The sequence below is a fragment of the Arachis ipaensis genome, chromosome B09, assembly GCF_000816755.2.
Source record: "Arachis ipaensis cultivar K30076 chromosome B09, Araip1.1, whole genome shotgun sequence".
In the NCBI taxonomy this organism is placed as follows: Eukaryota; Viridiplantae; Streptophyta; class Magnoliopsida; order Fabales; family Fabaceae; genus Arachis; species Arachis ipaensis.
In genome coordinates this window covers 33,075,912-33,082,753 of record NC_029793.2, presented here as the reverse complement: position 1 = coordinate 33,082,753, position 6,842 = coordinate 33,075,912, and the positions used below count along the sequence as shown (strand labels likewise).

Here is a 6,842-nt window from a genome sequence, read left to right as displayed (position 1 = left end):
TTGTGTGTTTTTCTGTGATTTCAGGTATTTTCTGGCTGAAATTGAGGGACTTGAGCAAAAATCAGATTCAGAGGTTGAAGAAGGACTGCAGATGCTGTTGGATTCTGACCTCTCTGCACTCAAAGTGGATTTTCTGAAGCTACAGAACTCCAAATGGCACGTTTCTAATTGCGTTGGAAAGTATACATCAAGGGCTTTCCATCAATATATAATAGTCCATACTTTGAATAAGGATTGACGACGCAAACTGGCGTTGAACGCCAATTCCATGTTGTAGTCTGGCGTTCAGCGCCAGAAACAAGTTGCAAAGTGGAGTTCAACGCCAGAAACACGTTACAAACTGACGTTCAACTCCAAGAATGACCTCTCCACGTGTAAACTTCAAGCTCAGCCTAAGCACACACCAAGTGGGCCCCGGAAGTGGATTTCTGCATCATTTACTTATTTCTGTAAACCCTAGTAACTAGTTTAGTATAAATAGGACTTTTAAGTATTGTATTTACATCTTTGGATTATCTTTTGATCCTTTGATCATGTTTTGGGGGCTGGCCATTCGGCCATGCCTGGACCTTATCACTTATGTATTTTTCAACGGTAGAGTTTCTACACACCATAGATTAAGGTGTGGAGCTCTGCTGTTCCTCAAGGATTAATGCAAAGTACTACTGTTTTTCTATTCAATTCAACTTATTCTGCTTCTAAGATATTCATTCGCACTTCAATATGATGGATGTGATGATCGTGTTAGTCATCATCATTCTCAACTTATGAACGCGTGCCTGACAACCACCTCCGTTCTACTTTAGATTGAATGGGTATCTCTTGGATATCTAATACAGGGGACTGAGTCCGAGTTATTAGTGTCTTCGTGGTATAAGTTAGAACCCATGGATGGCCATTCCTGAGATCCGGAAAGTCTAAACCTTGTCTGTGGTATTCCGAGTAGGATTTGGGAAGGGATGGCTGTGACGAGCTTCAAACTCGCGAGTGCTGGGCGTAGTGACAGACGCAAAAGGATCAATGGATTCTATTCCAGTATGATCGAGAACCGACAGATGAATAGCCATGCCGTGACAGAGCATCTTGGACCATTTTCACTGAGAGGACGGGAAGTAGCCATTGACAACGGTGATGCCCAACATAAAGCTTGCCATGGAAAGGAGTAGGATTGATTGGATGAAGACAGCAGGAAAGCAGAGATCAGAGGAATGAAAGCATCTCTATACGCTTATCTGAAATTCCCACCAATGAATTACATAAGTACCACTATCCTATTTTATATTTTATTTATTTTCATCCACTATAATTTCTTAATACAATTTAATCCGCCTGGCTGAGATTTACAAGGTGACCATAGCTTGCTTCAAGCCGACAATCTCCGTGGGATCGATCCTTACTCACGTAAGGTTTATTACTTGGACGACCCAGTGCACTTGCTGGTTAGTTGTACGAAGTTGTGAAACAGATATAAGATCATGAACGTGCGTATTGAGTTTTTAGCTCCGTTACCAAGGAATGGAATGATCACGATTTCGCTTACCAGGGCTCAATCAATCATGATTGCGAAGAGGTCAATGAGTTGCATGATTGAAGAGGATATAAGCTAGATTTGATCCAAAGAGACAACATCTCCCAATCTCAATGAATTTTCCCATTCTTATCTATCGATTTCTTTACATCTTAATTTTACATTCAGCAATTCCCCATTGAAGGGGATATAATTCTGTACTTTACATTGTGCCATTTATATTTCTGCACTTTATTACTTTTCTTTATATTCTAGTCATTTACATTTATGTCATTTACAATTCTACACTTCACAATCCTATTGATCCGCTTAACTAATTCATCAATTAATTAAAACTGCTCGAATTTTCCAGTCTCTGTGAATACCACCACTCTACTGTGGGTTATTACTTGACGATAATTTTGGTGCGCTTGCCAAAAGAACTAATTCACCCATTTTTGAATGGGGTGTGAATTTTAGTCATCACCCAACTATCAAACAGGGAACCATAGACCCTATCATAACTCACAAAACACATCATACCATAGTAACCAACCCATACACAACAATCTCAATCAAGATGCACCATCTTCAACTATGCAACCATGTGAAATCAAGAGCAACTTTGAGAGGATGGAGGCTGCAATAGCACAACTGTCCTTACAGATTACAGGGGCAGTCTCCACCCTCACGGACAGACAAGCACAAACTGAAAGAAGGATAGACGCTAATCAAGAAGAATACAGGTCAAATCTGAAAAATCAAGGTGCAGCAATCTCAAAGTTGGAAGCACAAGTGGGGATTTTATCCAAGCAAATCCCACTTCCCACACACACATTTCCCAGTGATACCTTGGCTAACCCAAGAGGGGAATGCAAAGCCATTACTCTAAGAAGTGGGAAGGTTGTGGAGGAAGGAACCCCAAGCAAAGACGATCATGAAGAAGTTGCAGCAAAGCATGAGAACAAGGATGAAGGGGAGATCCCTGATCCACCTCCACCAAAACCAGTCTTGAAGCCTTATATGCCAAAAGCACCATACCCACAAAGACTAAGAAAAGATGGGAAGGATGGTCAGTTTTCTAAGTTCCTAGAGATCTTCAAGAGGCTCCAAATCAACACACTATTTGCTGAGGCATTAGAACAAATGCCACTCTATGCCAAATTTTTGAAGGAGCTTATAACCAAAAAGAGGAACTAGGAGGCAAAAGAAACTATAATATTGACTGAAGAATGCAGCGCCATCATACAGAAGAAGCTGCCTCAAAAGTTGAAAGACCCAGGGAGTTTTCAAATCCCCTGCATCATAGGGGACATCACCATTGAGAAAGCTTTGTGTGATTTGGGATCTAGCATAAATCTTATGTCCCTAACCATGATGAGAAGAATGAAGATTGAGGAAGCCAAGCCAACAAGAATGGCACTCCAATTGGCTAACAGAACATTTAAGTTTCCACATGGGGTGGTGGAGGACTTGCTAGTGAAAGTAGGAGAATTTATTTTCCCTGCTGATTTCGTCGTGTTGGACATGGAAGAAGAGGCCAACACGTCAATTATCTTAGGAAGACCATTCCTAGCTACTGCTGGAGCCATCATTGATGTGCAAAAAGGGGAACTAGTCTTGAGGTTGCATGAAGAGAAAATGGTCTTCAACGTCTTTAAAGCAATGAGTTACCCCAAGAAATCCATAGGAGAATTCATGCTGGTAGACACCATGGAACAGATAGTTCAAGAAGTCTTGGAAGAAGAATAATGTGGAGGAACCATTGAGCTGGAACAAGCATCAGATGGAGACCACCACAAGCAACCATGAGAAACTCAATCATGCCAACCACTACAGACAACAAAGATGCAGAGTCACCAAAACTAGAGCTGAAGACCTTACCACCCAGCTTGAAATATGCATATCTGGGTGCTAACAACACTCACCCAGTGATCATAAATTCAAGTCTGAGCAAGGAACAAGAAGAGGAGCTTATCCAAGTGCTGAGACAACACAAGGATGCCATAGGCTGGATGGTGCACGAAATTGTGATCTCTGGTAATGGCTCCAAAAACTTGGTGCTCTAATCTCAATTCATAATTTATCACAACTTCGATACAACTAACCAGCAAGTGCACTGGGTCGTCCAAGTAATAAACCTTACGTGAGTAAGGGTCGATCCCACGGAGATTGTTGGTATGAAGCAAGCTATGGTCATCTTGTAAATCTCAGTCAGGCGGATAATAATTGATTATGGAGTTTTCGAAATTATATAATAAAATAAGGATAGAAATACTTATGTAATTCATTGGTGAGAATTTCAGATAAGCGTAAAGAGATGCTTTCATTCCTCTGAACCTCTGCTTTCCTGTAGGAACAGCAGAGCTCTACACCTTAATCTATGGAGTGTAGAAACTCTACCGTTGAAAATACATAAGTGAATATAGAGGGTAAGCATGGCCGAGTGGCCAGCCTCCCATGGAGGTCTAGAGATCTAAAAATGATCAAAAGATGTCTAATACAATAGTAAAAAGTCCTATTTATACTAAACTAGTTACTAGGGTTTACAGAAGTAAGTAATTGATGAATAAATCCACTTACGGGGCCCAATTGGTGTGTGCTTGGGCTGAGCTTGAATGTTCCACGTGCAAAGGCTCTTTCTGGAGTTGAACGCCAGCTTTTGTGCCATTTTGGGCGTTGAACTCCACTTTGCAACTTGTTTCTGGTGCTGGACGCCAGAATTGGGCAGAGATCTGGTGTTGAACGCCAGTTTGCGTCGTCTAAACTTGGGCAAAGTATGGACTATTATATATTGCTGGAAAGCCCTGGATGTCTACTTTCCAACGCAATTAGAAGCGCGCCATTTTGAGTTCTGTAGCTCCAGAAAATTCACTTTGAGTGCAGGGAGGTCAGAATCCAACAGCATCAGCAGTCCTTCTTCAACCTCTAAATCTGATTTTTGCTCAAGTCCCTCAATTTCAGCCAGAAAATACCTGAAATCACAGAAAAATACACAAACTCATAGTAAAGTCCAGAAATGTGAATTTAACATAAAAACTAATGAAAACATCCCTAAAAGTAACCAGATTCTACTAAAAACATACTAAAAACAATGCCAAAAAGCGTATAAATTATCCGCTCATCACTGGACACTTGCAGATTTAAAAGGGATCAGTCCTTCAATGTGTATGCATAAGATCTTACTTGAAGAAGATGCCAAACCTTCAAGACAACAACAAAAGAGGCTAAACCCAACTATGAATGAAGTGGTTCAGAAAGAAGTGCTGAAATTGTGGCAAGCAGGGGTGATCTATCCCATCTCAGACAGCCCTTGGGTAATCCCGGTGCAAGTAGTTCCTAAGAAGGGAGGGATCACTGTTGTGGCAAATGAGAAGAATGAATTGATACCCACAAGGACAGTGACCAGATGGCGTATGTGCATTGACTACCGAAAACTTAATGAAGCCACCCGGAAGGATCATTTCCCCTTACCTTTCATTGACCAGATGCTTGAAAGATTGGCAAGACATGAGTATTATTGCTTCCTAGATGGGTATTCGGGCTACAATCAAATTGTTGTAGACCCCAAGGATCAGGAAAAAACTTCATTTACTTGTCCATATGGTGTCTTTACTTATAGGAGAATGCCCTTTGGATTGTGCAATGCACCTGCAACATTCCAAAGGTGCATGCTCTCCATTTTTTTAGACATGATTGAGAAGTTCATAGAAGAATTCATGGACGACTTCTCTGTATTTGGGAACTTATATTCTAATTGCCTATACCATCTTGCTCTTGTGCTGAAAAGGTGTCAAGAAACCAACATAGTTTTAAACTGGGAGAAGTGCCATTTTATGGTAACTGAAGGGGTGGTTCTTGGTCACAAGATTTCAAAAGATGGCATAGAAGTGGACAAGGCAAAAGTGGAAGTAATTGAAAAATTACCTCCACCTTGCAATGTCAAAGCAATCAGAAGTTTTTTGGGACACGCTGGGTTCTATGGGAGGTTTATCAAAGATTTTTCAAATGATTGCAAAACTCCTTAGCAACCTACTTGTCTCAAATACTCCCTTTGTTTTTTATAGAGAGTGCATGGTAGCCTTTGATGAACTTAAGAAAAAACTCTCCTCTGCACCTATTATAGCACCACCAAGCTGGGATCTTCCCTTTGAACTAATGTATGATGCATCTAATTTTGCTGTTGGTGCTGTTCTAGGACAGAGGAAAGATAAGCTAGTACATGTTATTTATTATGCTAGCAAGGTTCTTAATGAGAATCAAAGGAACTATACCACCACGGAGAAAGAACTTTTAGCCATAGTTTTTGTAACATCCCTTCCAGCAAAATGCCTTGCTTAAGTCAGGGTATTCTACTAGAAAGAACGTTACGTGACCTTTTCTAATATTAACTACTTAATTACTGAGCCTTTGTATCGATTTCGCATTTCAGTTTTAAGAAAATGCCAGAAAATTTTGTTTTTATTCATTAATGACATGTATCAAGGATAAACATTGCAAATAATAATAACAATCACATAAGTATTATTAATAGTAATACTTATACATAAGAAGTCATATAAACCCAAATACAACACCTACCCCTCTATTAAAATAAAACCTCAAAGGACAAGAGCGAGGGGACTCTATGAAAGCAATTAAAACCATAAAGAAAGCTTACTAATCGCTTGTAGCTTCATATTGCATCTTCAAACTTGTGTCACTGAAAGGGTGGAAAATTTGGGGGTGAGAACCAAACCACATGTTCTCAGTAGAGGTCGAGAATGCCGTGAAAGTAAAGAATAAAGCGCAAATAGTTAATTTCATTCAGAGACATCTAAAAGAAAATTAACTTTTTTTTTAAAAGCATTAGTTAATTCTTCAAAATCCTAGACCCATATTTTCTTTATAAAACTCTTAAAAGTTTCCTAGACTGTATGAATGACCAACCTGTTCCAATCATAGGTTCATTAAGTCTATACTGAACTAGTTTGATTTTTCATACTTTACTAGACCATAACATAAAAGAAGTTACCTACGCGGTATAAATGATCATCCTGCTCCAAGCATTGGTTCATTAAGTCTATGCTGAACCAGTCAGATACTTTATACAGAACTAGACCTCAAACGTACCAGTCACGGCCTTAGGCCCAAACAACTCAATCAACACCCAATTCACCACAATCCAGCCAATCAGTTACAAACACAAGTAATGAGGTTCAAACACAATCAAGAGCAATTACATCAAGTATAGCAATTAGCAATTAAACAGAATTATTCACTTAGGCAAACCAATTACAATATACACACCCAAACAATGTCACATAGATGCATATGATGAATGTCTAGTCCTAGT

The 6,842-nt window shown here is 39.7% G+C and overlaps 1 long non-coding RNA gene across 1 annotated transcript in view; it reads right to left on the bottom strand.

Moving 5' to 3' along the window:
- The window catches only part of LOC110266956, a 17,209-nt gene that overhangs the window by 5,475 nt on the left and 4,892 nt on the right, over nucleotides 1-6,842 (bottom strand). The window contains exon 3 of the long non-coding RNA XR_002354257.1: nucleotides 4,206-4,217. This is a non-coding gene — a long non-coding RNA (uncharacterized LOC110266956). The remainder of the gene's footprint in view (nucleotides 1-4,205; nucleotides 4,218-6,842) is intronic.